Raw genomic sequence first — 14610 nt, 5'->3', positions numbered from 1 at the left:
CTCAGTTTAAATCCGTATACCCAAATGCCTGTGCCTCTCTCAAAGGCACATGTCGATTGTAATTCATATTTGGCATGATTATTTGATGAATTGAAGGTCATTCTATACAATTCTGAAAAGTTTCATCACCTGAAGAAACAACATATGAAATTACAAAACTTGTGTATTTGGATGACTATTTTACTGATTCCGTTTTCAGTGAGAAAGTTCTCATAGCGATGTTTGTTTCACAGCGATGCAAGATGGTAAAATCAAAATGTTTGTTTTTCATCGATAGAAGATTGACATTTATAAAATTCAAGAGAGCCTGAGAAGTAAATAATAGTTATCTAAATGAGCAACCAAGATGGGGATAGATTCGTAAATATTTGCTTGAAAGAAATTCACAATGAAGTTGACAAACTGGCGGCTCTTGATATCCCAAAAACAAAAACAACGTTTATGTAGAGCCAGTTTTCGGAATTTTAGCTGAACAGATTGACAGAAAAAATTGCAGAATTAGAAGACTCCGTTTCTGATAGAATGTTAAAAAGAATTCAGCATTAACTCTATAGAACACCACTGCCCAGATTGTTCAGAAGAGTTTTTCAAAGAATATGATAAAATGATCTATTCGTTCTAAGGCTCATTTAAGTCAGTTTGTTTGGCTAGGGAATCAAAGCGCAAAATTCATCAAACTTCACCAGAAAAAAAAAAATCAAGACCTAAAGCAGAAGAAACAGCTGCTCAAAAATAATTTAAACGAACAAATTAACTTGCTCGAAGAAACTACTCAATAATATCCCTACCAATAATAGAGTCAACATTTACGATTACTATTACTTCACTTTAAAAGCGATGTTCTCAAAGCATCCCCTCAAAGACCATAATCAGAAGGCCATCATGTTTTCCGTTATATAATTAGATAACTCATTCGATTAAGTTATTATAGAATGAATCTCCAGTCTTCGTTCCACTAAATCTTCAATAAAAACAACGATATAATCTTCTACGTACGTTTTGGGGCACAAAAGGAATTTTCATTTTTCACGCAGCCTGCACAGAGTAATTAAACAGCTGGGATCGTGAGGAAAATTAGTTCAATTTGTGAAATTTAATGTTACTACAATGGCATAACGGATAATTACGAATTCAGACAGTAATGTGGGCTCACTCCTTCCCTTTGTCGAGCATACTTGTCTACCTCAAAGACACATGCCATATTTGTCTTTGAGGTAAACTTAGCTCGGCTCACTGAATTTGAAGAGCAACACTTCGCCTGATTGTAATGAGCAAATTTGCACCATTTTGAACGCTTTTGCAATTAAGCTTTTTCCGCAGGTTGAGAGGGAAAGGTTAATGGTTTCTTTTCCGGGGGAAATTTATTGTTTGATAAATGATTATGATAACGAGGCATATAATAAAGAAACAGGTGTGGAATTTAAATGAATCTTGATTGGCAAATTGGTGTTTTGTATTCGCAGTGTAAAAAACAAGATGTATGAAAAAGGAAGAGCGTTTTGAAAAACTTGATAACATAATTAAAAAAATAGATAAAGCAAATAAAATAAAATAAAAATAAAGGCGAGATTTCGTCTATCCACTTGGCCATCTTTAGAGCGAATCAATCAGAACCTAACAGTGCAAAGTCAGGCAGAAACATAATAGAAATGATAGTCACATCTACAAATAAAACTTCTAGGTCTCAAAATTTGAAATTGAGAGTCAAAGATTCAGGTCGAAATGACCAATTTCTGAATTCAGCTAGTAATTTTGACCTGAATTTTTGACTCTCAATTTTCAATTTTAAGACCTAGAAGTTTTATTTGTAGATGTGACTCTGGTATAACAGTTGAAAGAATTGAAAGAAAGTATTTCAAATAACTCAGGATTATATAGTTAGGTTCTGGGACTGGTTACCTTCTCTGAGTCAAAATGGCAATTCGATTGAGAAACATCGTGTCTTCGTAAATCATAAGTCTCTTGATTAAGTGTTAACGCCTTTTGTACCAAAATTGATTGCAACTTTTTACTTTTCACAATTCATTGTTTCAAATTAACAAAATGAAAAATAATGCATTGTAAAACATTATGCGTTGTGCAATGATAAGACCTGTTGCATCATACATCTTCGCAACTGTTTCTTGACTTTTCACTTCACAATGTTGAATGTTTTCCGTGGAATGTAAAATTCTTTTTAAAACTGAAAAGTTGCAAAGTTGTTTGGGACAATAATAGGCCCTTGGTTTCTAAATATTTAGCTTGAATGCTTCTATTTTTATACTGATGCGACTAACAAAATTTTTGACAATGATCTTATAAATAACATCTGGCAACCCTGGGAACTTGGTCCTCATCCCATTATCATAATTTCGAGGTAGCAGGTTCCACTTCTACCTGCAATTCGTCTTGTGTAACATGCAACAAATGTGCAAATCCCAGTGGTGTGCACTTCCAGAAAGTAATCCAACCTCACCAAAGGAAGAAGTCACCGAGACAAGGAGGGGACCTGGCAGCTAATATTTCATTATTTTCGGATGCATGAAGGGCCTCTTGTCTAGGGTCGCACTCCAGAGGGGATGTGACTGGGTAAGTCCCTTGAGGAAGAAGCCCTCCTCCACACATAGTCCAAGAAACATTAATCTTCGGTTAAATATTTATCCGATAGTGTAGTCGATTGGGGGAAGTTATATGGAATTAGAAAAAAGACTCGGTTGATTAGTTTTCATCGATTTATTGTATGTGTGTGTCTTCTCTCGATTTCCTGAGGAGGATGATATCCAACTATTTACACGACTGATTGAATCTTCCCACGATCATGAACACTTCAGGCATTTCATTTTGACAACATCGACATAAACATCAAAAAGGAATCTGGAAATAGTATATTCGAGATTGATCATCACTTATCGACATTGTAGATATGTCTTTGTGATATTTTTGTTCTTCCAAATGTGGATATGCATAAAAAAAATAAATTAATACTTCACCTAATAACTCCCGGGTATAACCATTAAATAAAAAGCACATTTTTTCTTAGAAATTCGTCAACATAGTCACCTTCAAGACTGACAGAGATTCAAGAGTAATACATTAATTTCATCGCTTCTATAACTCTTCAATACTTTTTCTATAGAAAGATTATCGAAGAAAGAAATCCGAATCTTTATTATAAAAAACTTTTATACATTTCATTTCACTTAATATTGTCTATCGCTGGTCACTACTTTATTCCATCTTTCGGGCAGTGTACGAATCCCGCGTTGAAAAAAATGGTCATCTTTTGAAGCTATCCACGAATCGATCCAATTTTTTACTTCTTCATAACACCGGAAATGCTGATCAGCCAGGCCGTGTGCTATTGATCGAAACAAGTGATAGTCCATGGAAGCAACGTCTGGAGAATACGGTGCGTGGGGTAGAACATCCCATTTCAACGTTTCCAAGTATGTCTTGACTACTTTCGCAACATGTGGTCGAGCATGTAAAATCATTTTATCATGTCTCTCGTTGTATTGCGGCCGTTTGTCTTTCAATGCTCAGCTCAAACGCATTAATTGTGTTCGATACGATCGTTTCTGATTGTTTCAGTCTATTTTAAGAACTCATTCTACTACGCCGAGCTGGTCCCTCCAAATACTGAGCATGACTTTGGAACCGTGAATATTCGGTTTGGCGTCGACGTGGAAGCATAGCCTGGATATCCTCATGATTTTTTGCGCTTGGGTTTATCATATTGAATCCACTTCTTGTCTTCCGTCACCATGTGACGCAGAAATCCCTCCTTTTTTGCCTTGCTTGCCGCTGTTCACAAACAAACGCCGTTCAACATCTCTTGGCTTCAACTCGTACGGCACCCAATTTCCTTGTTTCTGAATCATTCCCATGATTTTCAAGCTTTATGAAATGGTTTGTTGCGTCACTCACAATGATCCTGCTAATTCTTGTTGCGTTTGACACGAGTCTTGGTTAAGTAATATCTCCAATTCTGCATCTTCGACAACCCTCTCTCTTCCGCCGCCATGCTGGTCTTTGACGTCAAACTCACCGTTCTTGAAGCATTGAAACCCCTCTCGGCACGTTCTTTTACTAATAGTGGCCTCACCATAGGTATTTGTGAGCATTCGATGAGCCTCAGCCGCAAAATATCTTTATATTAAAGCAGAAAATTTAAACCTCCTGGCTCGTAAGCTGACATGTTTAATCGAGAATAACTTTATGATACGGACACAAATCGACTAATATTTCGATGGCTTTATGTTTACAAATATCTAAGTACATTGTATGACATCTACGATCTATTTATTTTGCTAACCACTTACCGCTTCAGCCATCTATTGCAAAACGGTAGAAGCAATGTTCCACAACTAAATCTTAAGCTTCATAGAATTTTTCTTCACCAAGTCAAACACAATTGAATCCACTCTCAGCTCTTAATATGAGATTTCAAAAATTGTGTTAATCTGAAAAGTAGTAACGTGACTAAGCAATAACGCCAATATCTTCTCATCATAGTGGAATCCTTTTTAGTATTAATCACTATAACCTCAAAACTCGACAGTTCCTCCAACATGGCCGCCGAGAACACAGAAGCTACTTCCTTTCTGTTCAAGTTCCTCCATTGATAGGTATAAAAGGGAGTAAAGCTCATCTCGTATGTTCAATATACATGACGTAACAACTGACCTTTCTCGTTTCAATAGGAACTCCCACAATCTAAGCCTACGCTTCATTGTTCCCCAAAGTTTCAACCATAAAAGACATTTCAATCAGATACAGTGAAAAGCTGACTTGTGACAGATACCTCGACACATTAGGAGCTCTTTGTGACAGCATCACCCTTGACAATCGTGGAACGCAAACAATTCTAAACATTTGAATGTAGTGCGACTGTTGGGAAGTTGGAATTCTATGGTTGAGATACAGTTAATCCTGTTTTTGGAAGGATTGATGTAATGGGGTCAGCTTTTGTTTATTCATTTATACCTATCACCCTATTCAAGAAAATTGTGCGGTCTTCCTGAAAAAAAAAAGTTGGGTATATCTATCGGCAAGAGCTAAGAAAATGATATTTGGCAGATTTTTTCTGGAAGAAAATCGTTTTGTTTTTGTCACGCACACGAAATAACGAAACAGTGAAAAAATCAACACATAAAATATTTCCCATCACAATTTTTCAAGGTATCCGTATTTTTCGATTTGAGAAGAAATTTCGAAAAGTTGGATTCCATCGCGGTATCAATGAACAATTCTTTTCCAAGGGCGTACCCAGGATATAAATAAAGGTGACAATGATCGTCCAGATAGTGACATTTCATGGAATAACAATAAATTAACCTTATTTCATCATTTTCAATAGTCGAAGTATTTTTTTTATATTGAAATAGTTATATAAGGAATTCTAATGAATTCCTGCAACAAAATTTAATAACGATTAATTTTTTTACTTCCAGGGGGGGACCGCCTGCCCCTCGCTAGATACGCCAATGTTCATTTCTAGATTTTTTCCCCTCGAATTATCAATAGACTGAATTTCGGAATAGGGCAAGATAACTGGATGATTCAAGATTCAATTCTCATATTATTCAAGAGATATGTTCAAGTACAATTAAATTGAAGGATAATAGATACAATTGTCTGCCATATAGCTTTGAATCAGCAAAATCTACCACGTGCCCGGCTAGCTCAGTCGGTAGAGCATGAGACTCTTAATCTCAGGGTCGTGGGTTCGAGCCCCACGTTGGGCGAGAATTTTTTTTCACACTACTTCTGAACGACCTTCATTTAATGAATTCTTCCAAAAAGAGATAGAATAATGATGAATATACGAATATCAGCTTTGATTATTTATTACAATAGTTAATTTTTGAGTTTTCATTATTTCAATATTGTACCTTAACTTATGAATATATCACCTAATCATTACAATATAATTTTAATCAGTTTCGGTTTACTAGGTATGTTTAGAAGAAAGTTGTCATACGGTTGATTCATTGCCGATGCCAGTTTCCTAGAATAGGGGGGCAAGAAGGGGCCAGGATTCTTTAAAGGGAGGCCAAGATTTTCATGTCCATCTAGTTTACGTTGAATTCATGTTGTATGTTTTTGATTATGTGATATTTCAGTGGGGTGGGGGGCAGCAAATATTTAGATTGATTAGATACCGAAAAATAGAAGAAATCTACGAGCTTTGAAACATATAACTACTTCAACATTTTGCTATTATTTTCAGAAAATCAGGATATTGGATATGGAGTTTACTGAAAACAGATATACCAAATTATTCTTCAAAATCTGTTTATTGTCACATGAAATTTCATCCCCTAAATGATTTCATTGATCACATATGATACAACGGTAGCGTGGCCGAGCGGTCTAAGGCGCTGGTTTAAGGCACCAGTCTCTTCGGAGGCGTGGGTTCGAATCCCACCGCTGCCACAAATTTTTACTTCCATAGAATATTGGACAAAAATATAATAATTCTTCAATTTCCACAATTTGATACGGAAGAATATTATGTATTACATAATAATAAATTTAAGAAATGTTGAACGGTATCTGTCGAAATAATCCTTGAAGTTTATATAAAAAAACATTGTTGAGATATCAATTTTTATTCAAACATTAACTTTCGTTGACCTAAGTTCAGAGCAACTATTAATATCCAACCAAAATCCTGAATATAACATAATTTATCTCTACTGAGTTAGTTCTGATGATATTGATTAACTAAACCAACTTGTACGAAATGAAAAATAGGACTGAAGAACAACTCCCACGCTTCTTCGATCTTTGAAATGGCTGACGTGAAACACGTTACCCTAAAGATATTTCCATACAGATAGGGCTAAATGTTAGGCGATCTATCCAGTTTTCTGAGATACAACAAACGTCAAAAGAAACCAGTTCTCGATATATCAACTTCAACAAAAACTTAATGTTTGGTTATCGATTATATGTAACAATTCATCATTTTGACTGAGATATATAGGGTTCTCCATTCTGACATGATAATGGCGGATTTGAACTCGTTTTTTGCGCATATTTGGGGAGTTTGGAGGTCACTATTGAAGGAAGAATCATCGAATGAAGACGTCTCGATAAGGAAAGAGATTTTGAGTTTATGGAATAGTATTCTGTTTTATTAGATGTGACAGCGTGGTTCATCCCTGGTGGAACTAATGAACTATTTATGACGAGCTGCAAAAAGTGTTTCTTTATGAATTAATATTTTATTTATCCAGGAAACGGCATCTAAGGGATGAAAAAAGGAGAATATTTCCAAAACCTTTCTGTGCTGTTTTTATAAACTGCTTGTCAAGAGTTGAGGATGTTGATGGTTTCTGAAGATGCATATCTTCCGTATTCTCTATGATTTTTTTTATTACATAATCTTGCAACGATTGAGGAAACATCTTCTGGTTCATCGTGAGACAGGTTTTCATCTAGTTCGATCAGTTTTGTCCATGTATGTCAGAAATACAAATTTTATGATCTTCTCTTCGGTCTCTATTCCATTGTCAATAAGATCAGATTGCTCTACGCAATCAAAAACTGAATTCTCATTATGCTAAGACAAGTTTCATCTTTGGGTAAGAAGGCAGCCTCTCAGCATTTGGAAAATACCAAGTAAACGTCTTCGAGATGTCACAGTTACTTCAATTTTCCTAAACAGTAAAAAGACGTCTGATACCAAGACGCTTGTTAAGAAGAAGTCCACTGACTCGCAAACACAAATGCCAAAGATAAAAGTGGACAATGGAGCAAGTATACTGTCAAGATGAGTGTCGACACGTACTCTTTACCAACGAGTGCTAATAGGGACATTTTCTGATAGTCGACAAGTAAGTATGTGAACATGTCTACTTAAACGAAGGAACCACCACTCTAAGAATTTAGCAGTTGGTTGAAGTTTTTTTCGATGACAAAATTGTCGTATCAGTTCTTTCAACAACCATGACGTTACATTGACGAAGTAAACAATACAAGAATTTCACACAGCTGTTGGCGAAAATTTTGTTTTTCTGGATGGTTATGCAAACTACTAGAGAAAACCAGGATATTTCTAATCTAGCATCATCTTGAAAATCCTCTGACCTAAATCCAATTGGTACTCGCTCGGTAGCAATTTCAAAGATCCCTTGATGTTCACACACCACAGCCAAGAATATATAATTCTTTGATTTCCTTGTCGAAATCTGAATGCATTTTTGTTGCTCAAGGATCCGCCTCATCGACCAGTAGTTCATGTTTACCAACTTCATATAATATCACCTAATAAGTAAAAGAACTCCTCCTTGCCTAAACTAACCTAAAAAAATAATGAGAAAATAAAAGTATAAGAAATCGTCCTGTTTCAAGACTCCAATTCCAACTTCCTAATTGAATATATTGACCTCAAGCAAAAATGTAGGGTTAACACCTCTGAATTCGTCTCATAATTCAAGATAGCCCATCCTCCGTATATTGCCATCGTTATTTGAGAAACTTATCGTACGAACACAAAAAACAGAGAGCAATTTTCAGTAATGGTATCACGAATGTTAGTTATATTTTTCTCAAATTTTCCCGTAGGGGCAATTGTCTGACTCCTCGAGTCTTTATGAGAAGTACACAATTTGTTCCATATATTTACTGGCTGCAAATTGGTCTACGTACACCCCGAAGAGACATTGAAGGCATTGAGGCCCTATTTAAACCTATTTCATTCAAGATTTATGCTCAGCTGTAATGGGTTCCCATTTCAATTTGAAGCTGAACGAGCTTTCTCATCAGATGATAGAACAGTGGTGAATTGCTGAAATGTTCAGCTTGGTTGAGGTGTTCCCCGAAAAAAATATTGAAAAATTTCATAAAATATTCAGTATACGCTAGATCAGAAGATTTTACCAGATCATTCATTAAGAGTTGAATGTATCCACTTATCGAGAATGAGAGTACGATAATCTTCTAAATTGAAAGATTTTCAGAAAAATTCGTGACGTAAATTCTTCTAATATTATTGTACTTCAGTTATTCATATCCATTTAAGGTATTCTCCCTCAAAAGGCACACAGTGTAAGATTATATCATTAGGTTGGGAAAGAGGCATTTCGCACCCTTTTTCGAGTACAAGGCCGTACAACTTCGCTTCCGCCGTTTTTTCCAATAGTTGAGACTTCAATGTGAAAAACTGGATATTCCTACATTTATTATTCAAAGTATTGTCCATCGCTGGCCACTTTTTTCTCCCATCTTTTTTACTTCTTCATAAGACCGAAAGTGCTGGTCAGCCAGGCCGTGTACCATTGATCGAAACAAGTGATAGTCCGAGGAAGGAACGTCTGGAGAATACGGCGGGTGGGGTGGGACCTCCTATTTCAACGTTTCCAAGTAAGTTGTGACCATTTTCGCAACATGGGGTCGAGTATGGTCATGTCTCTCGTTGTATTGCATCCGTTTGTTTTTTCAATTTTTGGCTCAAACGCATTAATTGCATCGATAACGATGGCCTGTGATTGTTTCCATCGGTTTCAACCACTCATAATACACAACGCCAAGCTGGTCCCACCAAATACTGAGCATGATCTTGGAACCGTGAATATTCGGTTTGGCCGTCGACGTAGAAGCAGGGCCGGGATATCCCCAAGAATTTCTGCGCTTGGGGTTATCGTAATTAACCCATTCTTCATCCCAGTCACAATGTAATGCAGAAATCCCTTTCGTCTTTGCCTCGCAAGCAGCTGTTCACAAGCAAAAAAACGCTGTTCAACGTCTCTCAGCTTAAACTCGCACGGCACCCAATTTCCTTGTTTCTGAATAATTCCCATTACTTTCAGGCGTTTTGAAATGGCTTGTTGCGTCACTCATAATGATCATGCCAATTCTTGTTGTGTTTGACACGAGTCTTGATCAAGTAATGCAACCAATTCTGCATCTTCGAAAACCTTGTCTCTTCTGCCAGGCTGGTCTTCGACGTCAAAATCACCGCTCTTGAAGCGTTGAAACCAAATACTGATAGTGAGACCACAATCAGAAGTGGCCTCAGCAAAGGTAATTGAGAGCATTCATTAAGCCTCAGCCATAAATCTCTAAATATTGAAGTAGAATATCAAAATCTACCGAAAATGTCTATGATGACATGTTCAATCGAGAATAACTTTATGATGCAGACAGAAATCGACTAATATTTCGAAGGCACAATACCTTAGATTATTGTATGACATCTACATTTATTTCAACTACCACATACCGCTACAGCCACCTATTGCAAAACGGCAGAAGCAAGGTTGTACACCTTATAAAGCTCATTCGTTATTGATGACATTGAGTGATACAATAAGGCATTGTAAAGGTGTGGATGAATAATATTTACGGTTTCCTGACCATTTATTGCGCTTGGTAGATTCAGTTGTAGACTTTCGTATGTTGAGTATGAAGGTCTTAAAGGAGAAAATTGGCCATATTTTACATTTTAACTACCAAAACTCAACCGGTCGAACCCTGTACATATATAAATGTTAGATATATGGGTCTGCTATCATATCAATTAAGATGAAAAATTCATCCAGTTTTGTTGACTATTCTCGGAAAAAACTATTCTAAAACCTTCCATTACGCCATCAAGGGCGTGTTCGAAAATTTCACGGTTGAAAGTTATCCACCCCTATACGATATGAAGCCAACAGTTGACGCTGCAAAAGTTACTCCCGAAATTCTTGGGCGAGTCTTGTAGTAGTTATAATAAATCTCAACAGCTGAAGTGGATTTTTGGGGACGTTTCCCGAATATAAAGCAAATATAGCGCTCAACATGAATATTAGTGAGAGGAGGAATTAATGGCAGTCCCGGAATTGCCATTCGTTGGTAATGAAGTGTTTTGCCCCAATTTCTCTTTCCTTTTGCGCGTTGTTGAGGTGCTCCATGGGAATGGCTGCGATAAAGTTTTCTTATTTTCATTATCTAAGGGATGAGGGTGCAAATATCCGGAATGGTTCATAAACGAGGGAATGATAGTTCATGCTCGATATAAACGCTATCAGCTGCAGAATTTCTCTTGTTTCTACTCGGTGTCCAGGATGTTTCTATCCTGAAATTCGGAATTTAGTTTTCTCCAACTGGCTTTTGGTTTCATCCTTTCTCTGTCTTTTTTTTCGTTTGGGGGTTATTTCAGTGTTAGAAATTGCAATTAAACTCGATATTATTCTTGATTAAAACAATATTTGGAGAAATATCCGTAAATGGAAGTACTTATACGTAACTCAACATATAAACAACTTACTATCTTACTTACTACTTATCTAGCCTTCACAACGGCTTGCTTTTATTGATATCTATTTTTTTCTGCCGCAATCATACCATATCTTCTTTGATTTGATCCATTTATCTTGATTTTCTCACAGGACGCTGATCTGAACAAACTAAACTAGCTAATTCATAAAACTCACAGAAGAATATCTATTTTCATATTTAAGACCAAATTATTTCACGTAACGAGCTTGTTCACAATTGGAAGATAGAGTGGAAATTGACCAATAATTTTCATCAAGCAGAAGAAGTCAATTAATTCATTTCTATAATCCAAAAAGAGCAATTTTAATGATGGTGAAAGTTGCTTCATTAATCCGACTTGGCGGAGTTTGTAAAAATAATGAGTTGTGAAATGTCAAGATGATTAACAAAAACTCACAGGAAAAGATATTTGCAACCCTCTCATATTACAGACAGAAGACTCTTTTCATCCAACAGAAAAGGTATATGCCTTTTGGTGTAAGTTACTCCATCCTGCCGAAATAATGTTCTTTAGTAATGAAATAATGGAATTCAGGCAATGAATTCAAAGCACTTACAGCTTCCGAATTGAGGGTTAGGGATCATCACGAACAGTCCTATTAGCTTGTTCCAAGTTTTCTTCCGTTCTCAATAACCTTGGGCACTCAGTTTTTGGTGTATCTAGCCTTGAACCACTTTTCTATAACTTTTTCATCATTCAATTTACGATATTCACCATAGTGTTTGTTCACTTTCATTCTTGAATATCCGAGAAAATACTTAATCTCAATAATCCAAGCTTGTACAGCCATTGAACGAGAAGATCATCAGCTACATCTCTTGTCAACAGTCAGATCTGCAAGTGCTGGGTGGATGAGAGTTAAGTCAAGTAACCAGAGGATATTTATACAAAATCAGATGCAAAAATCCATTTGCGTGGAAGATCCTGATAGGGGTTTAGATAAGGAATTTGTCGAATACTAGTGTTTTGATAACAAATTGTCAAATAATTGGTAGAATTGTAAGTAACAGCTTGGATGTCATGGATGCTGAATCCTCCGAAATGAGTAACAACAAAGCAAAATGATACCTGGCAAAAAACAATAAAAAAATTACCTTCAATTCTGGAAATCGCCAAAAGATTGAAAACTATATTATGAATAAACAATATTTCTCATTAATAAATAGGTAACTATGGTGATATGAAAAAGTAATTAACCTTTTATCAGACACTAAGGAATTATTCCATTCGCCTTAAATTAAGTTCCCCATAATAATGAATAAAGTAGAACTATAATATATATTTTGATGAATAGAAAATTGAAAAAAAAAATGGGTATTTCAGTGGCAACAGATCCGATCAAATTAAATTGTATGTAGATGTAATATAAACATGTTGATCACGTCAATAGAACCATACAATATTCAAAATATCGATATGAGCTCATATCCATATCTTGCTTGAATATTGTATGGTTCAACGGTATTGGTTGAACGAGCTCTCGAAAACTTCATATCCCAAGTAAGTGCTTTTCTCGAGTTTCAATCCTATTGTAGATTCAAAAATGAACTCATATGGAAACACAATAATTAAAGGGTGTTTTTTTTCGAGATATATAACTTCAAGTTGGCATTACTGTTCAAGATGGCGACCGATTTAACAGCTGTCAAGTGATTTATTCTCAGTTGTTTGGTTTGGATTCATCATGAATAGACTCACGCCTGAACAACACTTGCAAATAGTGCAATTTTATTTCGGTAATAATGGTTCTGTGCGGAATACATATCGCAATTTTCATAAGCGAAAATTGTTTTTAGCGATGAAGCGCACTTCTGGTGGTTGAATGGCTACGTCAACAAACAAAACTGCCGCATTTGGAGTGAAGCTATTCCTCAAGTGTATATCGAAACACCGTTACATCCAGAAAAACTGACTGTTTGGTGGGCTTTATGGGCTGGTGGAATCATTGGTCCGTACTTCTTCAAAAACGATGATGGCCAGAACGTTACAGTCAATAGTGATCGGTATAGAGCCATGATTACAAACTTTTTCATTCCTGAATTGAACAATCATGATATCCAGGAGCTGTGATTTCGACAAGACGGCGCAACATGTCACACAACTCGTGCTACAATCGATTTATTGAAAGACACGTTTGGTGACCGCCTAATTTCAGGTTTTGGACCTGTGAATTGGCCACCAAGATCTTGCGATTTAACACCGCTAGACTACTTTCTGTGGGGCTATGTGAAGTCATTCGTCCATGCGGATAAGCCACAAACCCTTGACCATTTGGAAGACAACATTCGCCGTGTTATTGCCGATATACGGCCACAAATGTTGGAAAAAATCATCGAAAATTGGACGTCCAGATTGGACTACATCCGAGCCAGCCGTGGTGGTCATATGCCAGAAATCATTTTTAAAATGTAATGCCACAAGATTATCTTGCGGATAAATAAAATTCATGTCAATCGAATAATCCATCGTTGTTTTATTGCAATTTAAAGTTCTACACCCTTTATTTTATGTTGACAAATAGCAAAATGAAAATTTTAATGCACTGAAAATTCTCACGAAATCAATATCAAAAGCTCCATAATAACTCACTTACACTTGAATGCCAAATTTGATTCCATTTCACTCCCATAATTCTCAACGGGGAGACGCCTAACAAGACACTTATTTCGAATGAACGCTCATTGAAGGTGACACGATGTCCCCCAAAATTTAGTAAGTAAGCAATTATGTTCCTCCCATCGCCATATTTTCAGCTCGAGCTCGTGATAAAGTGGAGACGACAACCTTTTTTACATTACGACAGAATGACAGTGACTTATTGCAGGATTCCACCTCATTTCTGGTCTCTCACAGGAGATGAAAACATATTGCATTCGTTGGTGTTAACGAGAAGTGATGTTCATCAGAGAAGAATAGTCTCGAAAGGAATTTCTATATGGAATTTTCATTTGGTGTTATTTAGATGACTACTTACTTCAAACTGTACTGATTCCAGCAATAAAAGTAATGAAAGTGTAACAGTAGATCATCCCAAGAGTCTATTATAGGTTTGGGTAGTCAAAAGTATTCGTAAAGTGGTTGGGTTTTGATTTGGTCCTATCATTTGCTTGAACCTCAGAGTAATAAACATAGATAGAGGAAGCATATGTAATTTTCAGGAAGGAAATTTTGTCCCTAACATGAATTATCAAATTTGACATGAAGCGCGCGGAAATGAAAACATATTAATGATATTTCACTCAATTCGCGAGTCTCTCCACGAAGAACGCACTTCTTATGTTCCATAGTGAATCAACGTTTCATATTAACTAAAAATATATTGAAATAAATACCTAAATATATCAGAAATTCAGATAACA

At 36.2% G+C, this 14610-nt stretch overlaps 2 non-coding genes across 2 annotated transcripts; both read left to right on the top strand.

Moving 5' to 3' along the window:
- The first annotated feature begins 5653 nt into the window (after positions 1-5653).
- Trnak-cuu lies at positions 5654-5726 on the top strand. The gene has a single exon. It is a non-coding gene; the product is annotated as a tRNA-Lys (tRNA).
- A 609-nt stretch (positions 5727-6335) lies between these two features.
- Positions 6336-6417, top strand: Trnal-aag. The gene has a single exon. It is a non-coding gene; the product is annotated as a tRNA-Leu (tRNA).
- Positions 6418-14610: the final 8193 nt, after the last annotated feature.

Source organism: Harmonia axyridis, chromosome 4, assembly GCF_914767665.1.
Source record: "Harmonia axyridis chromosome 4, icHarAxyr1.1, whole genome shotgun sequence".
In the NCBI taxonomy this organism is placed as follows: Eukaryota; Metazoa; Arthropoda; class Insecta; order Coleoptera; family Coccinellidae; genus Harmonia; species Harmonia axyridis.
The sequence above is the reverse complement of the archived record's forward strand: the minus strand, read 5'-3'. Positions and strand labels throughout refer to the sequence as shown.